Below are 10,939 nucleotides of genomic sequence, written 5' to 3'. Positions count from 1 at the left end.
AGCCACTCCTCGGAAGGAAGGTTGGGCAATCCTACTTCCGTAGTGATACTGCCTCGGAAACCCAAGGAGGGGTCGCTATGAGTCAGGGCTGACTTGATGGCACATAACAACAACAACAACAATAATCTGGGTAGGTTGGCCCAGATCCATAGATTTATCTTCACTTTCGTATGATATATTTTTGGAAAGGCATTGACAAGTGTGTACATAGGACAGTGAACTAGATAACAAAGGGCCTGGAAACCAAAATGACCAAAATGAGGAATAGTTTATGAAAATGGAGGTGCTTAAATTGGAGATGAGAAGATTTGGAAGGAACATGAAAGCTGTCTTCAAACATTTGAAGGGTTGTCCTGTGTAAGAGGGATTAGGTGCTTTTTGTATAGCTCCAGACCGCAGAACTGGCCCTCTTCAATTTATTGAGAAGCCAATTTCAGTTCAGAACCATGCAAAGGCTACCTTGTGAGATAACAATGAAATAGCTTACACTTACTGAACACTTACAAAGCATCAGAAATTGTGATAAGCACTTTACCTGCATTAGCTCCCTGACTTTTGACAACACTTTGGCAAAGGTGCCTCTTCCATTGTTATTTTGACAAAGGGGAAAACTGAGATTTAGAGAGGTTAAGTAAATGTTCCTGAGGTGACACAACCAGTAGATAATGGATCAGTGTGACTCCAAAGAACATATTCTTGACCACTAAGCCTACTGCATGTAGTCTGTGGGTGGCACCAATGGTTGCTGGAATACCAATCTTTCCCATGCAGAGGTGACAGGTCTGGTGATCTACTTCTGAAAGGTCATGGCCTTGAAAACCATATGAACAGTTCTACTCTGGTTTTGACTCAAAGGCAGCTAACAGACTGGGATCTTAAAAGCTTACAAGCAGACATCATCTAGATGCAACAATAGGTCTCTCCTCTTCCAGAGCCAAGAAGAATGAAACAAAACAAAACAAAACAAAACAAATGCACTGCTGTTGAGTTGGATCCAATTCATAGCAACCCCTCCTTGGGTTTCCGAGGCTGTATCACTACAGAAGTAGATTGGCCCATCTTCCTTCTGAGGAGTGGCTGGTGGGTTTGAACTGCCAGCCTTCTGGTCAGCAAATGCCTTAGGCACTATGCCATCAGAGCTCCTGAAGAAAACCAAAGATGCATAAAAACAATTAATCCAACTGACTGGTATACCATGTGATCCTCAGCCTATATGACTATGAGCCTAGAAGAACTAGATGGTGCCCGGCTACCACTGCCAACCACTCAGAGGGGGATCTATGTTGGAGATCCTGGATAGAGAGGGAGAACAATGTGGAAAAAAACCCCTCAAAATCATTAAAAAAAAAAGGACCAGGTTTGCTGGTCTACTAGAGCCTGATGGAACCACTGAGGCTATGACCCCTAGCTGCCCTTCAAATCTAGAACTGAACCCACTCCTGTGGCTTCCAGCCAAACATAAGTCAGGCAGATGAGTTGAAACATTTATATTAGGTGGATACACTACTTGGAGAGATCAATCATGGGAGAATAGAAGGGCTATGTACGCACAGGGAAACAGCTCAGGGGGCAGGAGTACATGGGAGAGAAGGACACAGGGAAGACATGGCTATTGGGAGGAAGTGGGAGGGGGGCTGCTGCATTGTGGGAAATTGCAGTCAATGTCATGAGACAAAGTGTATGTGAGCTCCTGTATGGAAAGTGAATTTATTCTGAAAACTTTCACCCAAATCACTATATATCTATCTATCTATCTATCTATCTATCTATATATATATATATATTTAAAAAGGGCAGCTAACAATGACAACAAGCCTATGCCTGAACATAGTGAGCTCTCCATCACGACAAGAATTCAATAGAGATGCAAACACTGCCTGGCCACAATGCTAGGAGAGAACTCTTGTAGCAGGTAAACCAACCAAACCGAACCAACTGCCATCAAGTCGATTCCAATTCATAGTGACCCCTACTGGGTTTCTGAGGCAGTAAATCTTTATGGAACTGTATTGTCCTGTCTTCCTTCTGTGGAGTGGCTAGTGGGTTTGAACCACCAACCTTCTGGTTAGCAGTCAAATACCTTAAGGACTGTGCCACCAGAGCTCCTTCCTGTAGCAGATAGGAGAGGCCTATTTCTTGCCTATGTGCTGTCATCCTCTAAGAAGATTAACTCAAGTGTGAGAATGGAGTGAGGCATGTGGAGAGAGAGGCAAGCACCCTCCTGCTCACATTGCCTGGGGGCAAAATTGGAATTTTGGGTGAGGGTGGTTTTTAGTAAAAAGTCAATGACACTAGAGCCAATGATAAACCTGCCCCAGCACTGAGAGCTGCCTCTTCTGTCCATGGAGGCTTGTGCCCACACTTATAAAAAATGTTTGTATCATGCTTTCCAATTTACAAAAAAAGCCCCATCATGGACATAATCTCATGCAACAATCCTCTAAGAAAGTATTTGTCTGGTAGGGTGAGGGATGAAAAGGGATAGAGAGAAATGTTTGCAGAAGCAGGTAAATGATAAAAAGAAGAAAATGATTTGATGGTGGTCACACTGGAGAAAGAAGAAGAAGAGAAGGGAAGAGAGGAGAGAGAGAGAATACATAATTCTTCCCCATATCATTGTTCATATATTTGTTGCAGCTAATACCAGTCCATCTCACTGACTGTTTCTCTTGTTTTTGCTGACCCTCCACTTTACCAATGATGTCCCTTTCTAGCAAATGGTCTTTCCTGATAATGTCCAAAGTGAGCCAAAGAAAAATAATTGAAACACAATCTATACCTTACATACTATGCAAAAACAAACTCAAGTCAGATCAAAGACCTAAACGTAAAATCCAAAACTATTAAGTTCATCAAAGATAAAACAGGGGCAAACTTAGGGGTCTTAATTTATGGTACAAATAAACTATCAAGCATAACCAAAAATGCACAAACACATGCAGAAATACTCATGATCATTTGCCATTACAGAGATGGAAATCAAAACCACAATGAGATAGCATCTCACCTCAGCAATAATAGCAAAATTCAACAAGGCAGAAAATAACAAATGCTGGTGAGGGTTTGGAGAGACTGGAACTCCATACACTCCTGGTGGGTCTGTAAAATGGTACAGCCTCTGTGGAAATGGTATGGTGCATCCTTAAAAAACTGCAAATAGAAATATCGTTTCATCCGTTACTAGGAATATATCTTGAAGAGGTGAAAGCAGAGACACAGATATATATGCACACCTATGTTCACTGCAGCACTGTTTATAATAGCAAAGAGGTGGAAACAACCTAAGAACCCATCAACAGATGAATGGATAACCATACATACATACAATGGAATACTATGCAACATTAACAAATACCAAAGAATCAGCAAATCACCTCATAACATAGATGAACTTGAGGGACATTATGCTAAGTCAAATAAGTTAATCACACAAGGTCAAATATTGTATGAGTCTATTTTTGTAAAGAGTGAAGGGAAGGTTTATACAGGGAAGGGATTTTTGTTGTTGTTGTTGGTTACCAGGGATCGGAAGGAAGGGGAAGGGAGACAAAATAGATGGATAATTAAGAGAGAGGTTTGACAATAGGTCTGTTCTAATCCAGAGCAAAAAAGAATGAAGAAAACTAAAGACACCTGGAAACAATTAGTGCAAGGGACTAGTGGGCCATGTGAACCTCAGCCTATATGACTATGAGACCAGAAAAACTAGATGGTGCTCAGCTACCACTATCAACCACTCGTAAAGGGATCAGTGCAGGAGTCCTGCGTAAAGTAGGAGAACAATGTGTAACTAAATTCAAAATAATATAAAAAGGCTAGGTTTACTGGTCTGATAGAGCTTAGTGAGACCCCTGAGACTATGGGCCCTAGTTACCCTTCAGGTTTGGAACTGAACTCACTCCTGTGGCTTCCAGCCAAACAACAGACAGGCATATGGGGTGAACATTCACATCAGGTAGGTATACTCCTTAGAACGATCAATCAGAGGAGAACAGAAGGGCAGTATTTGCACAGAGAGATAGCTCAAGGGGCAGGAGTGCACAGGGGGCAGGAATGCACAGGAAGGAAGGACACAGGAAAGAGGTAACCACAGGGAGGAAGTGGGAAGAGAGCTGTTACATTGTGGGGAATTCCAGTCAATGTCACGAAACAAAATGTGTATGAACTGCTGTACAGAAAAGGAATTTGCTCTGTAAACTTTTACCCACATCATAATAATTTTTTTTTAAAGAGATAGATGTGATATGGTTGATGAGATTTTTTTAAATAATAATAATAAACAAACAAACAAACAAACAAACAAATATATATATCCGCTCCTCAGAAGGAAGGTTGGGCAATCCTACTTCCGTAGTGATACTGCCTTGGAAACCCAAGGAGGGGTCGCTATGAGTTGGGACCGACTCGACGGCAAATAACAACAACAACAACATATATATATATATATATATATCAAAGAAATAAGATTAGCCATTAATTGATAGTTTTTGAAGCTAGGTTATTGGCACATGGGAGTTCATTGTACTAGTCTTTGTTTCTGTTTGATATATTTTACAACACATTTCTTGGGAAAAAAATACAAAGTATGTGAGTCAAAGTCTAGCAGGGGTACAAATTTCCTGGCTGGTAAAAGAACAAGGCAGCATGTGAACCAGACTTAAAAGTCACTGAATCAAAGCAAGTAAATCAGAGGACAATGTTAAGTTTTAGAAAGTTTCTGACATGCTGACTGCCAAAGAGAAAGATGAGCAGGATTTAAATATGACCAGGAATCACTTAGGAGGGTCCAGGAAGGGGAAATTCATGCTTAGTAGGACGGAGCTATGAAGAAAGATCTGTAATTTGGAGGGGCATCATTCACGACTCCTCACAACTGGACCAATAAGCAACATCATGATAAATGGAGAAAAGACTGAAGTTGTCAAGGATTTCATTTTACCTGGATCCACAATCAACAGCCACAGAAGCAGCAGTCAGGAAATCAGATCACGTACTGCACTGGGTAAAAGTGCTGCAAAAGACATCTTTAAAGTGTTAAAGAACAAAGATATCACTTTGAAGAATAAGGTGAACCTAACCCAAGCCATGATATTTTAATAGCTTCATATGCATGTGAGAGCTGGACAATGAATAAGGAAGACTGAAGAAGAATCAATGCATTTGAATTGTGGTGTTGGTGAAGAATACTGCATATACCATGGACTGCCAGAAGAACAAACAAATCTATCTTGCAAAAAAGTACAAGTGGAATGTTCCTTAAAGTGAGAATGGCCAGACGTCAGCCCTTGTACTTTGGCCATGTCATCAGAAGAGACTGGTCCCTGAAGAAGGACGTCGTGCTTGGTAAAGTTGAAGGTCAGCAAAAAAAAAGACCCTTAACAAGATGGATTGACACAGTGGCTGCAATGATGGGTTCAAGCACAGCAACGACTGTGAGGATGGTGCAGGACCAGACAATATTTTGTTCTTTTGTACATAGTTGGAACTGACTTGATGGCACCTACCAACAATAATGTCCAGGGAACCTATTACACAGGACCCCCAGAAAATCAGCATGAAGTCTGAATAACAACCACATGCCTTAGATGCAACTACAGGGTTAGACCTGGCAAAAGGGCAAAAGTTCCATGACTTGGCTGAGGCCATGGGCCACCAGGCAAGCAAACACAGCCAGCAGCAGGGCCAAGGAAGAGGTCACCCTCTCTATGTGGACAGAGTTATTGCTACAGTGAGATGAATGAGAAGGCAGAGGGGCTTGGAGGGCAGAGGCCTAATAGTGGCATCTGCTTAGACTAGAGGTAAATGCATCTATGGAAATCCTCACAGTGGGATAGGAGGGAGGTGTAGGCCTTTCCAGTGCACATCTGGGACGGGGGGAAGAACACAGAGCACAGCCCCTAGAAGGCCCAAGGCTAAGAGGAGAAGCTGGGAAGTAAGAGAAAACCATTGCTGTCAAGTCAATGACGATTCTTAGTGACCCCTTCGGTTTCAGAGTAGAATGGTACTCCATAAGGCTTCTTAAGGCTGATTTTTCAGAAGTAAATCACTAGGCCTTTCTTCCTTCCAAGGTGCCTCTGTGTGGATCTGAACTTTCAACATTTTGGTTAGTAGATGAGTGAGTACTTAACCATTTGCACCATTTAGGATGAGGAGAATCAGGAGGTAGAGCAAATAGAAACAGAGAGCTGTAAAAGAGGGAGAATTTGAGAGGAGAAGGGCAAAGATCTGAGAGAGACAGAAGCAAACACACACACAAAAGAAGACAGAGAGACAGACAGTGAAGCAGAGATACAGAGAAACACAAAGATAGGGAGAGACAGAGCCCTCTGCAGAAGAGTACAGAGAGAGTACACAAGGTGAAGGAGCAACAGAAAGAAGTACACACATGTTAAGAAAACAACATCTAAGTCAATTGTCATAACATAGGTCACAAAGGCAATGTTCTACATCTTACTTTGGTGAGTAGTGACTAGGGTCTTGAAAGCTTGCAAATGGCCATCTAAGGCACAACTATTGGTTTCTCCCTGCTGGAGCAAAGAAGAGTGAAGAAAATCAAAGACTCGAGGAAACAGACAGTCCTCTCTGAGACCAGAAGAATCATATGGTGCTGGGCTACCACTACCTACCACTCTGACTGCAATCATAATAGAAAGTCTTGGATAGTGTGAGAGGAAAAAAAAATGTAGAACAAAATTCAAAATCACAAAAAATGACCAGACTTACTGGTCTGATAGAGACTAGTGGAACCCCTAAGACTGTGGCCCTTAGACTCCCTTCAGGCCTGGAACTGAACCCCTCTCCAGGGATTAACTTTCAGCCAAACAATACACAGGCCTTATAAGGTGAATAGTAACACCAGAGACTAATATACTCCTCAGAACAACCAGTCATAGGAGACCAAAAGCATTTGCACCAAAAGAAAGCTCAGAAGGTACGAAGGGACAGGAAAGAAGGATGGAGAGAAACTGCGGAGCCCAGGGAAGAAGCGGGAGGAGTGCTGTTACACTGACGGGACTACAACTAATGACATGACACAAAATGTGTATAAATTGTTGAATGGAAAACTAATTTTCTCTGTAAACTTTCACCTAAACCACAATAAAAGGTTCAAAAAAGAAATTAAAAGGAAGTAACGGAACAGGGAGACCAATGGATAGGAGAACTCTGGGGCAGTGAGATGAGAGCTGGGAGCTCAGTCATTGTCTGAAGCCAGTGCTTCAGGCCGTCTTACTGATGGCAGCTTTGCTGATATAGGGCTTTTCTCTGGTTCTGTCTGAGGGAAGCAGGAGATGGGCAGAGGTCAGTTTATTACTGGGATCTCTTTAGACTGGGGCTTTGTGCTATCTTGATATAATGAATCTGTCTGGATAAACAGAGGTGGGAAGGCTGCTGGGTAGGGGTTTACTGTGCTGTACTTGCACCCTGCTGCTTATCTTGGACAAGGCCACAAACACTGTCACCATAAATGAATGAATGCCTGTTCCTGGAAACAGTGGTTAGACATTGCCACCATGCCCGTGGTTTGTCCCATGGACTGACTATGGTTGCTGACCCTGCTTGAGCAGGGAGTGAGGAGATGATAGGACCATGGCACTCACTGTTCCTGCTGTCTTGAATGCTTTCATCCAAAGGATCATTCAACAGGTGTTTGCAGGGCACCCGTTTCATGCCAAAGGAGTGCTGGTGGTGTAGTGGTTAAGGCATATGGCTGCTAACCGACGGTTGGCAGTTAAAACCCACCCACTTCATGGACAAAAGATTGGGCAATCTGCTTCTGTGAAGATTTAGAGCTTGGAAATCCAATGAGGGTCGCTATGAGTAGGAATAAACTCGATGGCAGTGAGTGAGTTTCATGCCAGGTACTGTCCTAGACACTTAGAACATCACTGAGCAAAGCAAAGATTCTAGCTCCTGCAGGGCTTATGTTGTAGCCAGGGGAGGTTTACTTGAATAAGTAAGCTGTGTACTAGACTAGACGATGGTGAGTGATATGGAGGGAATACTGAGCAGAGGAAGGGGGAATGGGAGGCCTGGGGCAGGGAGGCCTGAGGCAGGGGCAGAGTAGGCTTCACTGAGAAGACATCTGAGCAAAGGCTAGAAGATGTGAGAGAGCTGACCTCAGGGATATGGGGGGCACTTCAGGCAATGAGCACAGTCAAGGGAAAAGCCCTAAAGTGGGAGCATGCCTGGAACAGTGAGGGGCAGCAGAGGGAATGATGCCATGGAGGGACCAAAGGGAGAGTCTCAGGTGATGAATTCAGAGAGGCAATGGGAGCAGGTGGTCCCGAGGGACACTGTCAAGACTGGCTTTGCTTGTGGATGAAATGGGGAGTGATAATGGGGTTCCGAGCAGAGGACAGACATGCTCTGACTTAAGTTTGAGAAAAGTCCAATTGGCTGCTGTCATGAGAGTAGAGATGAGGGCTAGGATGCAAGTGAAGTGGGAGACCAGTTAGGAGGACAGCACAGTAATCCAGAGAGGATGGTGGCTTGGGCAGGGTTGGGGGAGTGGAGATGGGGAGAATGGTGAGATTCTGCATGTACTCTGAAAGGAAGGTCTGCAAATTTCCTAACAGACTGGATGTGTGTGGGGGGTGTGTAAGATAAACAGGGGAGTCCAGGGTGACTCTAAGGTTTCTGACTTGCACGTGAAAGGAAGGAGTTTTCCATCAAGGAAGGCATATGAGTGAAGCAGGTTTGGATAGAGTGCGGTAGGGAAAGGAAATCAGAATTTTGGTTTTGGACATGTTGACTTTGAGATGAATATTAGACGCCCAGTCTAATAGATGTGTGGTACAAACAGTTAACACACTTTGTTGCTAACTGAAAGGGTGGAGGTTCAAATCTTCCCAGAGTTGCTTTGGAAGAAAGGCTGGCAATCTACTCCCTAAAACTCAACCATTAAAAATGCTATGGAGCACAGTTCTGCTCTCTGGGGTCACCCTGAGTGAGAATCAATTCTACAGCAAGTGGTTTTATTAGACATTCAAGTGGAAATGCTAAAAATTCAGTTGGATATGTAAGTCTGGAGTTTGAGAAAGAGGTCAGCAATGGAATTATCAATATCTAGTCTTAGCAAGGGAGCTCTGGTAGCATAGTGCCTAAAGCACTTGACTGCTAACCAGAAGGCTGGCGTTTCAAACTCACCAGCCACTCCTTGGAAGGAAGGTTGGGCAATCTACTTCCGTAGTGATACTGTCTCGGAAACCCAAGGAGTGGTCGCTATGAGTCGGGGCGACTCGACGGCACATAACAGCAACAACAGTCTTAGCAAGCAGATTATTTGAAGCCATGAGACCAGATGAGATGACCTAAAATTAAGTGCAGATAGAGAAGAGATCAAGGACACAGTCCTGGGCTCTCTCACATCCAAAAACTGGGGAGAAGTAGAGAAGCAAGCAAAGGAGACCCATGGGGAGTGAACATGAGGTGGGAGGAGAAGCAGGTGAGCGTTGTGTCCTAGAAGCCTGGAGAAGAACACTGCTAAGAAGTCATGGAAGTTGAGGGGTGAGACCTGGCCACTGAAAACCCTATAGAGTACAAGTGACCTCAACAAAGAGTTTCAGGGGAGTGGTGCAGGTGAAAGTCTGAGTGGAGTGGGTTTTAGGGAGAGTGACATTGAGAAGCTATGTAGCAGTGAGAGTGTAGGAGTGAGAGTAAGGGACAGATTCTGGGCACCAGACTGCCAGGGTTCAAATCCTGGATCTGCTGTTTATTAGCTGTGTGACTTTAGGCAACTTGTTTAACCCCTCTTTGCTTCTGTTTCCTAATCTGAGTCTACCAACCTCAAAGAATTGTTAGAAGGATTAAATCAGTTTGTTTTTATAAAGTGCTTAGAAGAATACCAGGCACATGGCAACACAATAAAATTTATCAAATTCAAGAGAAAAGAAAAAAAGAGAGGAGGAGATAAATAAGACAATTTGCTGCAAAGAATGAGAAGCAAAGAAATGGAAGTTTGTTAAGAGGAAAGTGGGGTAAAAATAAGGTACATTAAGAAAGGAGAACGACCAGAAAGTTCGAATGTTGACGGAAATAGGCCATTAGAGAGAGAAGATTCAATGACAGAAGACAGGGGAGATCTGCTGGGGTGAAGTTGTTGAGGAACAAGGTGGTATGAGACTGAGAGCATTTGCACACGCTCCACATGGCTCTCCTCACCTCCCTCACAGCAATCCCCATTGGTACCTCCTCACGGAGGCTGTCCTAGATCCATCCTCTAAGTAGAGTACCCTTCATTCCTCATTCTCCCCCCTCTCTGATTTACTCTGCTTCATCACACTGATGACCACCTAAATTATTGTTTGTTTTATTTACTCATCTTGTTTTGTCTGTCCACGAGTCGAACACATGGATTTTTCTCTGTCTTGTTTATAGTTGTAACTCTTGAGCCTAAAATAGTGCTTGGTACATAGTAAATGCTCAACAAATATAGGCTGGATAAGAATGAATTGGTACCTGTACTTAAGGAGTTTTTTGTCTGCCTGGGAAGATAAGCACTCTTCTTTATTTATTCTATGCATATTTTCTTTGCATCTACTATGTTCCAGGAATTATACTGGATTCTAGGGAGTTGGTGATAAATCAGACACCATCCTTACAGTCATTTAGTCAACTCTCCACTGTGTGTGGGGAAGGGAAGGGGGAGGATAAGAAAATAAGGCAATTCCAAAGCTGTGTGATAAATCATACACAGAAGGAAGTACAGGCCTCCACAGCCGTAGGCAGTGGGACAAGGAATAGCTTTCTAGATGTCTTAGTTCTCTAGTGCTGATATAACAGAAATACCACAAGTGGATGGCTTTATCAAACAGAAATTTATTCTTACACTTTAGGTAAGGTATGCTGAGCAAATAATCCGAGAAGCTGGACTATATGAAGAAAAACATGGTATCAGGATTGGAGGAAGAATCATTAACAACCTGAGATATGTAGACGA

At 43.2% G+C, this 10,939-nt stretch overlaps 1 protein-coding gene across 1 annotated transcript in view; it reads right to left on the bottom strand.

Annotated features, from left to right (window-relative positions):
• KCND3 (potassium voltage-gated channel subfamily D member 3) overlaps positions 1-10,939 on the bottom strand; it is a 324,044-nt gene that overhangs the window by 164,437 nt on the left and 148,668 nt on the right. The gene's annotated exons all lie outside the window — the stretch shown is intronic.

This window comes from Orycteropus afer, unplaced genomic scaffold, assembly GCF_000298275.1.
Source record: "Orycteropus afer afer isolate SDZICR_OR568_19922 unplaced genomic scaffold, OryAfe1.0 scaffold00010, whole genome shotgun sequence".
NCBI classification, from domain to species: Eukaryota; Metazoa; Chordata; class Mammalia; order Tubulidentata; family Orycteropodidae; genus Orycteropus; species Orycteropus afer.
Note: the sequence above shows the minus strand (reverse complement) of the source record. Positions and strands in the feature narration are given on the sequence as shown.